Raw genomic sequence first — 20,482 nt, 5'->3', positions numbered from 1 at the left:
CGAGGTCCTCAGTTAAAAAAGGAAAGAACCTCTCCGAAGAGTTTGGTACCAAAAGAGGTTTCAGACAAGGAGACAGCCTTTCGTGTGATCTCTTCAACATCCTGCTTGAAAAGGTTATACGAGAGGCAAACGTCAAAAGAAGTGCACAATCTACATCAATAGCCACATGTTACTTGCTTATGCTGATGATATAGACATCATGGGCCGATCAGTAAAAAAAGTAACTGATACCTTTATGAAGGTCGCAAGAGAATCTGCTAAAGTGGGTCTGGCGGTAAACGGTGAGAAGACCAAGTTGATGGTGTCGACGCGCAATGCGTCCATTGAGCTCGGACCGACTGTGGAAGTTGGTTCCTGTAATATTGAGGTAGTAAAAGACTTCGTCTACCTCGGCACCTCCGTAAACACAACAAACGACATCAGTTGTGAAATAAAAAGAATAATTGTATTGGCCAACAGATGCTACTTTGGTTTAAGTAAGCACTTTAAAAACAAAGCCACATCTCGTCAAACAAAAATAATGCTCTACAAAACACTGATACTACCCGTGCTGATGTATGGCTCCGAAGCCTGGGTACTTGCGCAAGCAGACATGGCAATGTTTGGTGTGTTTGAGAGAAAAATTCTTCGAAAGATCTACGGACCAATCTGCGTTGACGGTGAATATCGACGTCGCATGAACCACGGGCTGTATCTGCTAAACAACGACATCAATATTGTTAAACGTATCGAAGTGCAGCGATTGCGTGGCTAGGCCATATCATAAGAATGAGCGATGATGAACCCGCTAAAAAGGCGTATAAATACGGACCGCTTGGCGGTGCACGCAGAATTTGCAGGCCAAGGATGATGAGATGAAAAGGCGCGGTATTCCAGAGTGTGAAGCAACAAATAGAGAGAAATGGAGATCTTTTCTTAGTTCGGCCTATGGAACAAATGTTCTGTAATGGGCCAGCTAAGTAAGTAAGTATTTCCAAAACCACTAACACTGATCATAATACCCAAATTCAGAATTCGAGATTTATCACTACACTCATTATCAAATTTAGTACTATTTAAGTACTTTTCATACTTACACATTAGCACTAATCTCTTTATTATCTTTAGCTGAAGCTAAACCACTGTTGGGCAGAAATGCTCTGCCTCATACACAAAAGTGTAAAAAATACATGAGTCTCTCGCAGTTTGCCCACCAATGAGCTAAACCCTATATAGACGGCAGAGTTAATTTGCATTATGTGCCTTCATTCAAATTAATTCGTGCATTATCCACATTCTTAATGTAGAAAATCAAACTGAATTTATATTGATATGGCAATACCCTAAAACTGAACCCATATTCAAGTAGGAGAGAGAGAGCATATTCATGCTCTGAGACACAAATTACATTGCGAACAACATAATCGTTGTTTACCAGCAATCAGCTGTTTCGTAAATGCAGAAACTGTCGTATGTCATGGTAAAATTAAAAGCAGATCTTAAGGCAAATTTACGCTACAGTCTGTCTAGAGTATAGTACTAAAACTCAAATAGTTTAGCAATTACCTTAAGATTCAAAATATAGTTCCTTTTAGCACTTTTCGTCTACATAAGTATGAATTTCCAAAATTACCACCATATCTCAATCCTATCCATAATGTTAAACTCAAACCTAAAGGTTGAGACACATAACCGAATGGTTTCCTCGCATAAGTTTTTCGGCTTGAAATGTTAAAGACCAAATAATAAAACACTGTAAAAAGGGGCGACCTTATTCAAATGCGACTTTGACCGAGCTTCCTTCTTTAAAATTATAAGAGATAAGCAATGGGTCATGTCTCGCAACCCGTTCAACAACTTACTAATTCTCTTAAAATTTCTTACAAAATAATCATTTCTAATAATTTTTTTCGTTTAATCTCTAAACTCGAACCTGTTCCATGTCAACAAAAAAATAACCCATTTCCATGGTATGCTCCGTTTTAGGAAATTTCTATAATTAATCACATCATTCTTTAAAACACTGGTAGCCCACCAACAACACACCTAAATGCATTCAATGTCCCAATAGAGGGAAATACATACATGTAAAGAATATTTAAATTAGAATTCACTGCGGACATCAATAAATTAAAGATTTTCATAATAAATATAAATATAATAAATACAACCTGTCTAATCTTTATAATACCAGCTCGTTGTATAAAAGCCTAGGCGGTTTTAGAATTTTCCAAAGTCTGTCGTCACAGCTTAGCCAACCAGGAACATGTCGCCTCAAAAATTACTGTGGAGGCTGTATTTGGTTGTGTTCACCATAAACCGTGCATTTTCGGAAGACTTGGGTGAAGGCAAGACCATTGGTTTATTGGATAAAAATGTCAACAGCACAGCCAGCGATGACAGGCTGCTGGTTCTACATTTTCTAAATAAACATAAAGGACAAAATGGAAATGGAGGGTATAATGGTAATGGTGGATTTAATGGTAATGGTGGATTTAATGGTAATGGCGGATTTAATGGTAATGGTGGATATGGCAACGCTCCGCCGCCAAATTATACAAGCACGCCAACAGCAACAACAACTGCAACGCCATCTACCACTACAACAACAACGGCCGCAACTACCACAACTGCAGCTCCTGTGACCACTGCACCAACTAAAACACCAGACCAGGCAAAGTTGGATCAACTTAATAACATTTTGCCACTTGTAACATCTATTCTTAAACTTGTATCAGGAAATACGGCAGTACGAACTACAAATCCTGTTTATACCTCACCACAGTCACCAGTTCCAGTTTATTATCCTCCCCCACCGCTACCACAAACGTATTATTCTCCAACTCCAGTTCCAGCGTACTTGCCAGCGGGTAGTACAAACACCTATTCAAGTTTTATTCCGCAAAATGATCCACTACCAAACCATGACCATAGGACATTTTTCCTCTTCAATAAGCATCGCTTCTTTAATGGAAATAATGGTTATAATGGCAACGGTTATGGATATAGCAACAAATACGACAACTTATTTGGTAATTATAATAATAACAATAATAAATTCGATAACTTCTATGGTTATGACAAACCATACAATAATGGCTATGGTAATCAGTGGAATGGTCCAAATTATGGCAGTGGCGGCTCATCTTCGGTACAAAGTACGACCCAGGCCACAACTACAACTGCTGCTGCTACCACAACCCCAGCTCCAGCCACAACAACAACACCTGCTTCCAGTAGCACAACAATCCCAACAACAGCTCCAACCGATACAACTAAAGATATAATGGATTTTATTAATACAATAATGGATCTTATAAACGGAGGTGGTGCTACTAAAGTGAGATATTCACCTACTCCAAGTTATTATCCGGCTTATCCTTCACCACATAGTAATTACATCGCTCCACCAGTTAGTCAACGTGCTCCATATAGTAATGTACAATTTCCACAACCATATTCTCCTTTTTATTATAAGAAATAAAATACATAATTATTAAATGAGAATATCACTGTGTGTAATTCTTTGAGTCATGAGAAATTAACCATATTCTAACACCACAGCGTGATAGAATACCAAAAAGGACGTTACGTATCTCGGCGTTTTGTCGCACCAATTGCACTGTCTCGGCTATGGAAAATGTTTTTCGGACCAATATATTCGTAAAAACGCCCAACATTAAACATTAAAAACATATACAGTGGGTGTCACTAAAAATGATGCAACCTGAAAAAAAAAAAAAAAAAAATTAAAACATGGATAACTTTGGATCAAACCCGTTCGTTGGTATTGATATGGTTACGAAGTTTTTCGGCAAATCACACACACGCGACCCGAACGCAAAGTAAGAGAGCAAATGTTTTGATTTTTTTACTTCAGTCTTGTACTGAATGTCATGCAAGCAGGTTGAAGCCGCTTTATTTGTTTTTTTTTTTTTTTTTTTGGGTACACTGATACACTGAAAAGAGGGAAGAATTTGAAAATGATTTTTTGTTTTGTATTAATATTTTTAATGACGCAGAATGCCTCGTCTGCAATGCATCAATAACAAATGTATGTATGCTTAGAAAGTCTTAAAAATCATTTTTATATACAATTTGTTTTTTCTCTCAAAAAAATTAACATATGAAGAAAAATACTTTTCAAATTATGAAGTTATTTATATTATTATACCCTCAGCCTTTAGGCTAAAGAGGGTATTTACACTTTGATACGACCAAAAATGTGCCTCATCGAAATAATGGTTTTAGACCCCAAGTATGTTTGTACGATATCCGTTTCAGACAATTTTGAGTAGATCTAGCAATGTCCGTCCGTCTGTCTGTCTGTCCGTCTGTCTGTCTGTCTGTCTGGCTGGCTGGTGCGCACGATAACTATCGAACGGATCAATCGATTTTGTTCAAATTTTGGGTATCAAAATATTTTGCCCAGATTCGATTTAAGTTCGAAGATGGGCCATATAGGTCCACTCCTTCAGGTACCTCCCCCACAAATGTTCAAAAATTGTCGCAAAACTTGTGCGCACGATAACTCTTGTAGGGAATAACCGATTTGGTCCATACTTTGCACGTCGTGTAATTTCTACCAAACTTAGATGAGGTTCCAATATGGACTCAATCGGTCCACTCCTTCGGGTACCTCCCACACAAAATTTCGGAAAAGTTCAGTTTAGGACCTGGTCTCGAATCGCTTTGATTTTTGTTTACGCAAGTCGTATTCGCTGTCCTCTATACGACGCTGCAAGTTCCATTAGGGGCAAGTCCATACTTCCTGAGAAAATAGTCTGAAAGTTACAAAAAACCCTATGACACCGTGTGTAGTAGTTGGGGCGCTAGATAACTCTGGAACGGATCTGCCGATTCGGTCCAAAATTTGGCTTTCGTAATATTTTGTTCAAACTTAGCTCAAGTTCAATGATGGATTATATCGGTGCACTCCTTCCGGTACCTCCCCCACAAAAGTTCGAAAATGTTCGGAAAATTTGTGCGTACGATAACTCTTGAAGGAAGTAACCGATTTGGTCCATACTTTGCACATTATGAAATTTCTATCAGACTTAGATAAGGTTCTAATATGGACTCAATCGGTAAACTCCTTCGAGTACCTCCCACACAAAATTTCGGAAAAGTTCAGTTTAGGACCTGCTCTCGAATCGCCTTGGTTTTTGTTGTAACCTTTTGTATTCACTGTCTCCTATACGAAGGTACAAGTTTCCTCAGGGGCAAGTCCATACTTCCTGAAAAAATAGCCTGAAAGTTGAAAAACAAGCCCTATGACACCATGTTTATGGGTGGAAGCGCAAGATAATTCTCGAACGGATATGCCGATTCCGGCCAAAATTTGACCTTCGTAATATTTTTCCAAACTTAGTTTAAGTTCGTAGATAAGCCACATCGGTCCACTCCTTCAGGTACCTACCCCACAAAAGTTCAACAATATTCGGAAAAATTGTGCGCACGATAACTCTTGATGGAAGTGACCGATTTGGTCCATACTTTACACATTCTCATAATGTCTACCAGATATAGATCAGGTTCGAATATGGACTATATTTGTCCACTCCATCCCGTACCTCCCACACAAAATTTTGGATAAGTTCACTTTAAGACCTGCTATTGAATCACTTTGATTTTTGTTGAAGCAACTTACATTCGCTGCCTCAATTACGATGGTAAAAGTTGTTTCAGGGGCAAGTCCATACTTCTTGAGAAAACAGCCCGAAGGCTGTAAAAACCCCCTATGGTACTATGTCGGTCTATTCCTTTAAGTACCTTTACCGCAAAATTTTTGGACTTTAATCCTAATCAACATTTTTGTCGGTTCATACGACCAAAATTTGTAAACCCCCTAAATACATAAGTTCTTTTTGAAAAAAGTGTTTCATTTTGCACAGGCTGGGGGTATATCTCTGTCGGCAAAGCCGACTGATACTTTTTTACTTGTTTTTAATTTAAGTCATACAAAGCGAACGCGCCAACAATATATTTTTCATTTCACACTCAATATGAAAATCATCACCCTGTTCTGTCAGTGTAATTTTACCCACACATAAACAATTTAAGCGCTCGCTCTTCTTGGTCGGCTATGCTTTGGATCAAGTTGAAATTTTTTAAAAACATGTAAGTTCGGTCAGACCGAACATGTTAGTTTCCTTTCGTTTATGAAGAAGACTAAATACCAAATTTCAGCGAGTTCTGTAAAACAATGTAGCTATCCTTCAAAATACCAAAAGTCGGGAGGTACCGTTCCATGGGGGGCTATACCAAAACGTCGATCTATACCTAACAATGTCTGGCGGAATGTTTTTAGACTCAAAGAAGACTAAATACCAAATTTCCGATATTTCAGTAAACCTTTAAAATATCGAAAATCAAGAAGTACGCTTCCATGGGGGATATAGGAACCCGCGGATCTCTACTGATAATTCTCTTCTGGAATATTTCATAACCCCATGGAAGGCTAAATAACAAATTTCAGTCTTTCGGTGGGATATTGACGTCACAACCTTCAGAATTACGAAAATCGGGAGGTACCGTTCTATGGGGGCTATATCGAAACGTGGACCTACGAATTTCAGTCAGAAAGGTTTTTACCTCCAACAAAGACGAAATACCAAATTTCAGCCATTTCAGTAAGTTGCTGTGGCCACAACCTTCAAAATACCGAAAATCGGAAGGTACCGTTCAATGGGGAATATATAAAGGCGTTGACCTATACCGACAAATTTCATAAGGAACGTTTAATACCCTAAATATTATTGAGGCCACAATCTTTAAAACACCGAAAATCGGGAGGTACGTTCTATAGGGGCTATATGAAGGCGTGGACCTATACCGACAAATTCCATTTGGAACGTTTAATACCCCAAATGAGGACCAATTACCAAATTTTATCCATTTTGGGTGGATTATTGTGGCCACAACCAATATTGGGCTATATGAAGGCGTGGATCTATACCGACAAATTTCTGGGGGAAAGTTCTGTACCCCCAACGAAGACTAAGACTAATTCCATATGGAACGTTTAATACCCCAAATGAAGAACAATTACCAAATTTCAGCCATTTCGGTTGATTATTGTTGCCACAACCTTCAAAATAACGAAAATCGGGAGGTACTGTTCTATGGGGGCTATATGAAGACGTGGATCTATACCGACAAATTTCTGGTGGAAAGTTTTGTACCCCAAAATTTCAGCCATTTCGGTGTGAAGGCTAAAACCTTCAAAATACCGAAAATCGGGTGGTACCGTTCATATATCAAACCGTGGACCGATATGGTCCATTTGCAATAGCAAACATGCTAGGAGTAATGGAAATTATAAGAAGACTTAATACCAAATTTCCGATATTTCGGTAAAACCTTCAAAAGACCAAAATCAAGAAGTACGCTTCTATGGGGGATATAGGAACCCGCGGACCTCTACTGATAATTCTCTTCTGGAATATTTTATAACCCCATGGAAGACTAAATAACAAATTTCAGTCTTTCGGTTGGATATTGATGTCAGAACCTCGAGAATTACGAAAATCGGGAGGTACCGTTCTATGGGGGCTATATCGAAACGTGGACCTGAACCTACGAATTTCAGTCAGAAAGGCTTTTACCTCCAACAAAGACTAAATACCAAATTTCAGCCATTTCAGTAAGTTGCTGTGGCCACAACCTTCAAAATACCGAAAATCGGGAGGTACCGTTCTATGGGGAATATATAAAGGCGTGGACCTATACCGACAAATTTCATAAGGAACGTTTAATACCCCAAATATTATTGAGGACACAACCTTCAAAACACCGAAAATCGGGAGGTACGTTCTATAGGGGCTATATGAGGACGTGAGGGGCTAAATCGGATCGATTTCGGTCAGAATTCGAAAGAAAATCCTTGGGAAATTCGAAATGCGAATTTTTTCCTCCGAATTTTCGTACAGATTTCTGAACGATTTCGGAATAATGTCGTATGAAAATCTGAGGTACCTTCCGAACCGTAGTGCGATTATCTAACTAATTTTTTGAGTTACCAACACAAATCGGTAAAATTAAAACGCAAAATTATGAATGAAAAGTTCAAACAAAAGTTGACAACACTCTTGCTATCGGTAGAACTTTACGACTGCTTTTTATTCGTCGCTAACTTACCGAAAAACATTGGTAATTACCGAAATTATAAGTATTTTAATTTTACCGACAATTGTTGGTAACTCAAAAAATGAGTTAGAGAATCTCACTACTGATGTCTCTTTTTTATTGATAAATTTTCTTTGTTATGTTTTTTATTGGAAGATTATAATTTCAAAGATATTTAACGATTTTCACTGTTGTTATCATTTTATAGTTATAGTAGAACAATGTAAACTTTGTGTACGAATATGTTGAGTCTATCAGCCCTAGATTGAATTATTTTATGTTGCATTTATATTTAAAATATTTAAAAAATTTATATGCGAATTTTATAATCAACCATTTTGTTTTTCGACAACAAACTAAAATGTTGCTTGTTAGATATATACAAAAGGTGGTTGTTGTGCGAAGGGAAATTTGTTTCCGACATATCCATCCGAATTCGTAACGAAATCGGAAGAAAAACATTAGCATTTTCGAAGGGAAATTTACTTCCGACATTTTCTCGGAAATCAGAACGAAATCTGAACGAATTCCCCTACGATAAATCGTATAGAAATCGATACGAAATCTGAAAGATTTTGCTTCCGAAATTGTTCCGATATGTCGGACATCCGACATTTGGTTTGCTGGGAACAATGAACGGAAACAAACAAAACGATTCCCGTACCAATCACACAAAGCCACAAACTTTTCAGCTTCTCTGAATCGTTTCATTCTCACAACCAAAACAAAAACACAAACTTTTCAATGTAAAAAGATGGAAACCGTACGATTGCTGAAATGTAACTTCGGCTATGCTTTGCCGAGTTGTTTCATTCACCACCGAAACAAAAAGTATTTTTGAGAAACGTTTGCCGTGCGTATTATCAATGACACACACACATGTGATTGCTTAACACAGGAGGAGGCATTGTGACTCACAAGAGAGCCCATGTGCTCTAAGTGAGCGTAAATTTGTTATCGCTCACAGCCTGTGTAGATGCTAACACGTTGTGAACAACAACAAATTTACGCTCATTGAGAGCACAAGAGAGACCCAAAAATGTTCTCTGCCTCACTCTGGCTTAACAACCCTATAAGTTAGCATCAGCATAGCATCAGTTTTCTATCTGCTCTTGTGGAGTTGAGTACTTTTCGCTTTTCGTTTTGTTTGCACTCACGAATGTAAACAAAACAAAACTAAACAGCGAGCTCGGCCAACGTGGGTTATGTTTCGTTTTGTATTGTTCCTATAGAAAATACGAAACGATTGGAAATGTTATTTAAAGTATTTTTACGTACGCTGGCTGGGAACAGTGCTCTCGCGGCTGCGGATTGCTGTTTTATAATAAAGAGTTGTGTGTATTGTATAATAGAAGGCGTAGAAGCGAAGAAGGGGGCTTTGGTGCTTCGATCGCGTGTATGCGTCAAACTCGTGTGTTTCTTGTTTTGTTGTTGTTAACCAACGAAGCAGGCGAAGAGGATAAGAAGAAATGGTATGAATTATTTTGTTGTTTCTTTCTTCAGTGTTTTAGTTGCCAGCGTAGCGTCAAGACGGTAAAGTGAGTGAATAAATCAGTGTTTTTTGTTTTCTTAAAGAAATTGTTTTTTTAGTAAATTAAATGCCCAATACATTTTATAATTGAATCGAAAAGTTGAATGGAATTATGTTATTGGACAAGGAAGCAGTCGCATTTAATATTGGTAATTACATACATATGTATATTTGAAATATGGTATATCCATATTTATTTACTACATAATCATTTGATTTCAAATGCCGATTCCCCACTGATGATGTCAACTTTGAGTAAAATTTGTTTTGTTTTTGACCAATTGGTTGTAACGATTCGTTTATTTATTTTAGATGGGCTTTTTGGTCCGATTTTCTTAATGAATAAAACTAATGTTAATTCAAATAAATAAAATGAATTAACATTAGTTTTATTCATTAAGAAAATCTGACCAAAAAGCCCATCTAAAATAAATAAAATTTGTTTTATTTCACAACTAAGGGAGAAGCATTCAACTACGTTTCTATATATATATATATTATTTTTTTTTTAAGTGTGACTATTTACAAATTATTTCAATCAGTTTTTCTTTTATTAAAGTGTGTTATGTATTTCTTTGGAATTTTGTATGTACCTATGTGTCTGTTGTTGTTGTGCCTTTCAATAAACAAAAACACCAACATTTGTGTGTATATTGTAGAGATATCAAGTGAGCTCTTACTGAGAGCAAGAGAGCATACATTTCGAAGTGTTTTACATTGAAAATTACGCTCCCTTGCTCTCAGTAATCGCCCACGATTGTTTTTTTGTGGCTTTTGGGTTTGTATTTGTTTGCACCCAAACATATAAATTGTTTGCAACCCAACATAAATTTGTTTGCACCCAAACATATAATTTGTTTGCACCCAAACATATATTTGTTTGCAGGACCCAAACATATGTTATGTTTGGGACTGTTGCAAACATATATTTGTTTGCTGCAAAATATGTTTGGGACATATGTTAGAGAGGCCGTTTTTTCTGCGTGTATGTATATAGCGATTTCTGAATGAAATAAAAAACTTTTTCAAAAAGTGGTTTTTGATTTTGTTTATTTTTTGCTGTGGTGATGTGGCTCATCAGCAAAATATGTTCATTTTCCTTAATTATTCGTATACCACTACCAAATAGGACTTAAAAAATAAAAATCAAGAAAATCGAACAGTACAGTCATTGATAAAAATTGATTTTTTTTTTATTTATTCATTTATTGCGATTAAAGCTTTTAAGCCAATAAACATCGCAATGCGCAAAACTACTACAAAATCATATTCTGCATAACAAAAAATCTTAAAACTATTATTAAGTAATTAAAAAATTAAATTAACAATTTTTAAGCAAAAACAAAATATAGTATAGGCTCCCCAGCCATAAATAAATGAATACATACAAAAATTACATCTATTGCTGATGGTTCAAAATCAAATCAATGCCAGAGCAAGCAGAATCTACTCAGCAACATCAGCCGACGCTGCTATAAAACATCATTAACATACATATATGTGTCATGTCGAACCTACTATGGTTCAGCTGGTCTGAGAGCATAGCTTTCAAACTTGTTACGAAATACTCTTCGGGAAAAAGAAAATTGACGTAGCTCAGTGGGAAGTCCGTTCAACAAATGCGCAGAGCGAACAATAAATGATTTTTCGTAAACGGATGAATAAAATCGTGGATAACGTATGGCCTGTTCCCGTTCTTTATAAAGTGGTAAAAGTCGTAAAAGTTGTAAAAGTCGTAAACGATTTTCATATAAATTTTGTGTACGGGAACGCAAAATGTGTAAATGTGGTAAAAATTGTAAAAACTTTTTAGTTCTGGAACAGAGCTGTAATTGTGTATTCCTAGTAGATCTGAAAAAACACAGTCTTTCTCGTAGAACACCAGGTAGGTCCAAAAGCACAGATTTGTAAAGAAATGATATAACACGTTCTTTAACATATATTTTAAAGGGAACTCCAAGAAAGTTACAGGCATGAGCAGAAAAATGTTGAGATCTACGCAAATTGTAGACAAATCTAATTATCATATTGAAAAGTCTTTCTAGTTTATCAATATTCTCCTCCGTTGTACCAGAAATGACTTCTATGCCATAAGATATAATAGACATTAACATGGAATAAGTTAGGTTTCTCTTAATACTAAATGGCAAAAACAGTTCTGTAGAATACAACCTTCGAAGTATACTTATTACCCTAGGGTATAAGCCATCAATATGGGCAGAAAAATCCAGCTTTGAGTCTATAACAACTCCTAAACATTTTAATCTGTCAACAAAACCAACCGTTGAGCCATCAATCTGTATATTCATACTACCATCCATACGCCATATTGGACCGAATAGCATGGCTTTAGTCTTAGAAGCATTTACAATCAATTTGTTGTTTCGCAGCCAATTTGAAATGGCGCATAAGTTAATATTGACGTTATCTTCCAATTGAGCAACAGATTTCCCATTAAAAAATAAATGTATGTCATCTGCATACAAAAAAGGACGACAGGCATTGCCCAGAACACAACTACCAATGTCATTAATATATAAAATAAAAAGAAGGGGTCCCAAAATGGACCCTTGGGGCACACCACTGTAAATATTACGCCTGTTGGAAATACTTCCATTGTATGTAACATACTGGGAACGCCCTGACAAGAATGAGTTGATTAACTTACACGATGTCGAATCAAACAAAAACCTAGATTTGAGTTTATCAAGTAGTATTGTGTAATCTACTCGCTCAAAAGCTTTAGATAGATCTAGGGCAATTAAGACACCACTGTCACCTCTATCAACCGTCTCCCTTATCGAGTCGGTAAGATCTACTAAAAGTGAAGTAGTGCTAAGTCCACGTCTGAAGCCATATGGATAGTTGTGGATACATTTTCTGTCATCAACAAATGCTTGAATTTGATTCAAAATAAGGTGCTCAGCAACTTTTGAGAGCGCTGGCAAGATGCTTATTGGTCTCATGTTATCGATTGTATGAACTTCTTTTACCTTGGGAATGTGAACGACCCTAGCTACTTTCCACGCTTGTGGAAAGACTGAAGTAGTGAAAATAACATTGAAAAAATAAGTCAAATACCTTGAGATATAGGGAAAGATGAGTTTTAAAAACTTGACGGGTATACCATCTACGCCCATAGCTTGCGATTTAATACGCCGCAAAGCCTCAAAAACGTCCATCTCAAAAACACAGCTAAATGAAAAGCTATTACCTTCGACGTCGTGAAAGTTTGAAGATCCATTATTACAAACCCCATTACCCTCTGTAAAAAAATCATTCAATGCATTAGCATCAATATTATCACAATGACTATCATCGTTACCAATGATACCATTATTCCGGAGATGCCTCCACACCTGTGTCGGGCCAAGTCTACCAAAAAATGTTTTGTAGTATTTACTACGCTCACTTCTCATAACAGATTTAGCTCTGTTTCTAAGACCGCAATATGTTGACCAATTCATTTGAGTGGGGTAACGCATATATTGTTTGTACGCCATATCACGAAGAGACTTGGACAATATTATTGCTCTACTTTTTAACCACGGCTCTAAACTAGAAGATACACGTTTGGTTATAATGGGAACGAAACAAAAAAGATTGGCAATAAGAGTGTCGAAGAATGAAAGCAACTCATTGACATTAGTAGTTTCATAGATAATGCTGAAGTCAGTATCCACTAAATAATTATGCAGGCTTTGCCAATCAATGTTATTGTAATCGCGATATTCGACCAAGCGCTCTGTGAGATTGATGTTTATATTGATGGCACCAAAAATTAAAGAGTGATGCGAAATAGCAGGACATTGAACTTGGTCAGTAAAAATAATAGAGCACGATTGACTATAAACTACATAATCAATCAAGGAAACAGTGTCAGTGGCCATATTAAAATGTGTAGGCAAGGAGTTGTGATTAATTGACAGACCAAGACGGAGACATGTGTTCCTCATTTCATTCGATTTTGAAAATTCAAATAAGTTGCAGTTAAAGTCGCCGACTGCAATAACAGATTCGTACTGTGACAGAATATCTGCATGGGTTTCCTCAAAGCTGGAAATGTTGCCATGTGGCAAATAAACCACACCAAATAGAACTTTCCTACTACCAATAATAATTTCAATAAATAGGGATTCACATACACCTGGTTTATTAGAACGGAAAACAACTTTGTATTTAACACCATTCAAAATGTATATACCGACACCTCCACCCCTAGCAATCAGGCGGTCATTACGAACAAATGAATAACCAGGTATCGTAACCGCTCTAGATGAAACGTACGGTTTCAACCAGGTTTCAGAAACTGCGAATAAGCACAGGCTGCTATCACAAATGAGATTTTTAATCTCACTTAAAGTGGTGTTGTAGCTCGATGGACGCAAGCTTTGGCAATTTAGATGACCGAAAGACATGAAATTGTTATATTGGCTCAATATATTTTTGAAATGAGACGAACAACCAGCAATAGGCCCGAGATCATGATTAGGCGCCATAAAAAAATGATAGTAAAAAAATATCGCTGGGGAACCTAACTGTATGCAAAAGTGGAATCATCATGAAAAATATAAAAAAAAACAATCAAAAAAGACATTCCTCTCGGGAAAACTATTAAGAACTACTCAAATCACATTAATGTAGACCAATAGTAGTTAAAAAAGAACAAAAGGTATTTAAATAATAAAAAAAAAGATCGAGCATTTGCTATTTAACTATTAATCAAAAGCCTCTCACAATCAGCCACCTTAAGGACACGTTCGTTACCATTGGGAAAGACGGCATTAACTACAGGCTCGTCACCATTAATCAGGACAAATTTCATCAGCTTTCCCTGATTTCTAAGCTTTTAAATATTAAATCGCGAAAATTGCATCCAAACCCACTGTGCAAAATGTTTTCCATTTTTTATTATATAGCTGATAAAAAGCAAAAAATAATAATAATATAAAAACATATTTTTTATTTGAAAATGTTTTCCTATTAGGGCGAAGATCATTTTTTTAAATATTAATTAATTCCTCATTGAAGTCGAGCTTAATTACCGAAGATTTTTTTGCAAATGAAAAAGGAAAGTCGAAGATTCGAACCTGTAGCTTCGACCTTCGCGCAATAGGCCTCATTTTATTTCTCACAATGTATGGATTCTGTTGTATTTTTTTCACATTTTTGTAAGCAGAAACTCTATTTTTCTAAAAAATATATTTGCAAATCTATATAAATAAAAATCAAATGTCGTTCGTTGGTAATGGCATCAGTTGAGAACGGCTGGACCGAGTTGGATAATTCTTTGTTTAAATGTACGCCATAACCCAACTTAGGTTCTTATGCAAAGAAAATTTGCCCACGCCCACTTTTACGCCCAGTTTTTTTCAATTTTAATCTTTTCTACTGATTTTCCTGAAATTGTCAAGGAATGTACAGGGATGTCTCGCGGTGAAAATAGGCTACTTATTTTGTTGAATTTTGGAAGGGGCGGGGTACTTCCCCTTTACTCTATTTCTTTTAAAATATATTTGCAATAATTACGAATGTATCGGTTTGAAAATTAATTTGCGTGACAATAGTGGTTTGTCTCCGACCTTACCTACTTTTTTAGGATCCAAAAACTTTACTACGCCCACTTTTTAAAATATGTTACATACACAAAACTACTGAACCGATTTTCCTGAAATTTGAGGAAATGAGTAGGAAATATCACCTTTATCGCAATAGTCGGTAATGCATTCCATTTTCCGATTTTTTGTAATCACGCTACAGGTCGCAATTTTGATCGGATCGTCACGAATTTTGGGAGTTGATGCGGGCCCCTCAGAGGAAGAAGTCTATTAAGTTTGGTGATAGTCGGATAATATTCAGGATTCGGAATAAGCAAAAAGCTTATGTGAAGAAAAGTCAACGTTTTTTTTCTTATGCGAATATCTCCGCTTCTGGTAGGAGTATTTCAAAAGGAAAGTCCGTCAATGGAAGAAGAAACGATCTCCTTTATATTGATGCAAAGTATGTTGGCGTAAGTGGGCAAACAACCGAGATATCGCAATTTTTCCATTTTTTGTAATCACGCTATAGGTTGGAATTTTGATCGGATAGTCTCGAAATTTTGGGGGTAGATGGGGCCCCACAGTTTTAGAAGCCTATTGATTTGGTGATAGTCGGATAATATTTAGGGGTCGGAATGGGGAAAAACTCATGTGGAGACAAATTCAAAGTTTTATTCTTTGTGAATATATCGGTATTCCAAGGGCAAAGCCTTTCAATGGACCCCCCATGACAAGTGCGGATATTATTCGAATGTTCACCACAAAAATTGGAAAGTGATATTATTTTCGAATAGTAGGCAATGGTTTTTTCGATAGTGTAGGCAAAGAAATAAATTTTTTTTGGAATTGTTGTCAAATTTGATTTTTTGAAATTAAAATCATTTTGAAAAGGTTTCTTGTTTATTTAATTCAATTTCAATTTCGTTTATTTAATTCAATTTCAAGAGTTTGGTTCTGTAAACAATAATCGCGAAATTTTGCTGTGAGTGAGTGTGATATGCCTTATAAAAGAAAAAGTAGAACATATTTGTGTGAAGCGAAGCATGTAATCCAAAGTCTGGGTGTTGTGCAAAATATACCAGATGAAGCGGCTTTTGATTCAGATGACGAGATGTATGTCCCTGAAAGAAGTGGGAACATATTGCCCGAAGAATCTATTGAAGGTGAGTCTCCTGACGTTGAAGAACGTTTGGCGATTGTTTACGTCCCTGGAAGAAGTGGACACATAGTTTCAGAAGATTCAATCGATGTCGTGCCTTCTGGCTACCAAGAACGTTTAGCGCGTTGTGCTTCTGTTAACAATATTAGTAATCAGGCTGCTAATAACTTGCTACAATTGTTGGCAGAAAAGATTCTCAATCTTCCAAAAGACGTACGTACATTAAAATCTACACCGCGCAGTACTCGTGTTGTGAAACGTATTGTTGACCCTGGCGAGTATTAAAGACGCGCTTACAGATTTTTTGAGTATATGTTATGTTTTCTGTTTGTTTTGCATTTCTTACATTGCATTCTTACTTTCCTATTAAATAACTCAATAAAAATATATGTCTTAAAATTTGCCGAAAATACCAATTTTATTATTGAGGAACGAATGGAAAATGAAACACCAAAAAACATCGATAATAATAACATTAAAGAGCTTCTAGCGATTGAATCGTTAAATTATATGTTCCCGTATTGTTTTGGATTCGAAAATAATATTACTATCGATACTTCGAAAACGAAAGTTTTACTGCCACAAACAGAGCGACCAGTGAATGATTCGTTTTCGTGTGTCGTTCTCGAACAAAAAAACCGCAAAACACCCGAAAACGAATCGTTTGCGATAGCAATGGTATTGGGGGGAAGAAGAAAATATTACCTTTACATTGGTATAAAGTAGGTTGGCGGAGGTGGTCAAACAAGGGAGATACCACAATAGTCGGTAATGCATTCAATTCTTCAATTGTTTGCAATTACGCTACAGGTCGTAATTTTGATCGGATGGTCACGAAATTTAGGTTGCTTATGGGTGGTAGTCGGAATATATTCCCTAAATGAAATGCTTACAAGTTATGCACAGGGGTAGTGGTGTAGGGTATCACATGGTCGGCCCAATCCCGACTATAGCCTTTGATCACTTGTTCTTTTTGCATATTATTTCAAAAATATATTTGCAAATTAGTAAAATTTTGTAATAAATTTGATTTTTCGCGAATCCATTGAGACTTTTCAGGAATATTTTTACAGCATCGCAAAGGGTACAAATTCAATTAACGGCAATGATTTATAGCAGCTTATTATATTAAGCCGCGATTTTTTTTAATCTTAAAATTGAAAGGTCATGTCTTTTGCGCGCAACGTTCAAGGTTAGTTACAAAACATATTTGGAATGCCAATTTTTTATCTATGTACAAAAATCATTGATGTAGCATCAACATTTTTTTTTGGATTTTTCTAAAATGGAAAATTCGATTTTAAAAAATTTTCCCCATATGTACATTCTTCAAATAAATAAATTTAAAACTATACGAATATTTCTGTTTTTTTTTTTCAAATAAAAATAGGTAAAAAAACTTTTTAAGTTAAACGATTTTATGTTAAACATACATTGCAATGTTTAAGATAAATGTACTAAAAACCAAAAAATAATAAAATAGATACAGTCGTGGGAATTATAAACATATGCATAGACTAGACTAAAATAAAACCGTGGGGCACGTCAATTGTCTACAATCGTTGATTAAAATGTTTGTTTTGTAATGTTACACTATAATTAGGCAGTTGTTCAACCGACAACGATGGACGTGTGATAAGTAGGGCTAGAATGTGGAAACAAGCTAGCAAGCTCGATTATAAGCGAGTTTGAGGGTTTCATAGTGGTGAGCGAGTAGTACTTTGTCGATTAAAGACAAACTACGAGCAGTGAAACGCTTCCTCGCCAGGCAGCAGTGTGAATGTCCAACTATAAACTAGTTGAAACATCTCTTTTATTTACATAGAGTGTATAACTATTGGAATTTCCATGAGCAAGAAATAGTAAGTAATTTCCTCACCGTCTGCGGGCCAACTGCCTAACGACGAATTAAACGATTCTTCTATCGCACATTAAGTCGATAATTTGTAGACAATTGACGTGCCCCACGGTTTTATTTTAGTCTAGTCTATGCATATGTTTATAATTCCCACGACTGTATCTATTTTATTATTTTTTGGTTTTTGGTACATTTATCTTAAACATTGCAATGTATGTTTAACATAAAACCGTTTAACTTAAAAAGTTTTTTTACCTATTTTTATTTTCTAGTTTTTAGTTTTTATTTCGCATTCTGTTTAATTCGTTTAGTGCTTCATTATTGCAAGGTTTCTTGCCCGTTAGTTTATTGCAGTCCAACTCCTCTATACGTAGTCCCTGCAAAGATCTTACTCTACTAAGAGCCACGTAGGCTTGACCTTCTTCAAACAGTTTCGGACCTAAGTACACGACTGCGTGATCCACAGCGCTGCCTGCATTTTATGTATTGTAGAAGCCCGTGATAGTATTAAAGGCAACACACATCTGTGTGTATCGCTCCCGTTGTTTTGTTAACCTGGCTTCATATTCTTCAGGCGTTTCTGACGCTATCATCTGTGTGTATCGCTCACGTTGCTTTGTTAACCTGGCTACATATTCTTCAGGCGATTCTGACGCCGTCATTTGTGTATATCGCTGACGTTGCTTTTTTAACCTGGCCTCATATTGCTCAAGTGTTTTTTACGCTAATTGTTCCCGTCGTTTCTGTAATCGACTATTTCTATCACCTTCACTTTCTTTATCTCGTTTTGCTTTATACTTTTCTTTCGCTTTTTGAAGCCTTCGTTTACGTTGTGTTGCAATTTCTGTTTTATTTGTGTTTGTATTTTTTATATTTTTTTTACCATTTTGTTCCCACGAGTAATGGACATTTAAACGGTCGACCCCCCCAGAGGTCCAATAAAGGGGCAAGGCTATGTACAACAAGATGGGCTTGTGTCTTGAGGGGAAACGCTAACGACATATCATTTTTATCCACCCTAATGCCATACAGTTCTCGGCGCGTTTTAACCTTTCACCTTAACTTGGGTGGTGTACCGCTAACGACGTATCATTTTTAGCCACATATTGATGGGATTGATAAAACCTACGTTATCCGCCATTTTGTAGCGGCCGTCATCTTGGATTTCAATTTTGTATAGTTATTGTATTCTGCTTGTTGAGCCCTTTCATTTGATACCCATATTGATGGGATTGATAAAACCTACGTTATCCGCCATTTAGTAGCGGCGGCCATCTTAAATTTATAAAGATAATGAATAAACATAATTGTATTGTCACCAAAATCCAAAGTGTATACAAAATTTCAGATTAATCGGTTGACAGGAAGAGGGTGAAATTTGAATTACTAAATTTGACCCAAGAATAAATAATAAAACAAACGGGGTGAGCTAAATAAAACCATTTAAAAATCAAGCAAATCGAACAGTACAATCATTGATAAAAATTGATTTGAAATATTAAATCGCGAAAATTGCTTCCAAACCCACTGTGCAAAATGTTTTCCATTTTTTATTATATAGCTGATAAAAAGCTAAAAAAATAATAGTAATACAAACACATATTTTTTCTTTATTTGAAAATTTTTTCCTATTAGGGCGAATATAATTTTTTTAATATTAATTTTAATTAATTCCTCATTGAAGTCGAGTTTAATAACCGAAGATTTTTTTTGCAAATGAAAAAGGAAAGCCGACGATTCGAACCTGTAGCTTCGACCTAGAGTTTGGGAATTCCCGACTTTTTCTCATTCCCGGGAATTCCTGGGACTATGGAAAATCGAATCCGTGGGGCATAGACGTGACAGAGAGTAAGCAAACATGATGTACTTACTCCCTTTATGTGTAGTTGTGTCGTTAGTTATCTCTTTGGAACACTTTTAAGGGTAAAATACAAAAGGGTCAAAAAGCAAAAGCAAACATCTTAAAAGACGTTGCGCCAGAATCTTGAAAGAACCAATAAATCATATACGGCGATCAAAATCCAATTATTCGTGACTAATTTGCGGAGGTTATATAAAATATATGTTTCGCACTACCAAAGTTCCTTGATATCAAAGAGTTCTGTCCGATTATATTTTTAAAGTCAACGATATGGTATGTTGTTCTTATGATTCGAAGGGCGTGTTAATCATAGAACAAATCCGTTTCTAGCGAATTTTTATTTGGCTGGCCTTTTGAGTTCACGACTTCACAATTGCAACACGGTGGCACCAATGATTAGAGGCGTACTTATATGAACATTCATACC

The 20,482-nt window shown here is 36.2% G+C and overlaps 1 protein-coding gene and 1 long non-coding RNA gene across 3 annotated transcripts in view; one reads left to right on the top strand and one right to left on the bottom strand.

The window, feature by feature from the left end:
- Positions 1-20,482, top strand: part of Myo61F (unconventional myosin 61F) — a 230,223-nt gene that overhangs the window by 75,504 nt on the left and 134,237 nt on the right. The gene's annotated exons all lie outside the window — the stretch shown is intronic.
- On the bottom strand, positions 2,918-3,706 carry LOC141401141 (uncharacterized). The gene is made up of 2 exons (XR_012412276.1): positions 3,333-3,706; positions 2,918-3,254 (listed from the first exon to the last, which is right to left on the bottom strand). It is a non-coding gene; the product is annotated as an uncharacterized lncRNA (long non-coding RNA).

This window comes from Musca autumnalis, unplaced genomic scaffold (genome assembly GCF_047663935.1).
Source record: "Musca autumnalis isolate F117 unplaced genomic scaffold, ASM4766393v1 scaffold_4, whole genome shotgun sequence".
Taxonomy (NCBI): Eukaryota; Metazoa; Arthropoda; class Insecta; order Diptera; family Muscidae; genus Musca; species Musca autumnalis.
This window is presented reverse-complemented; position numbering and strand designations above follow the sequence as displayed.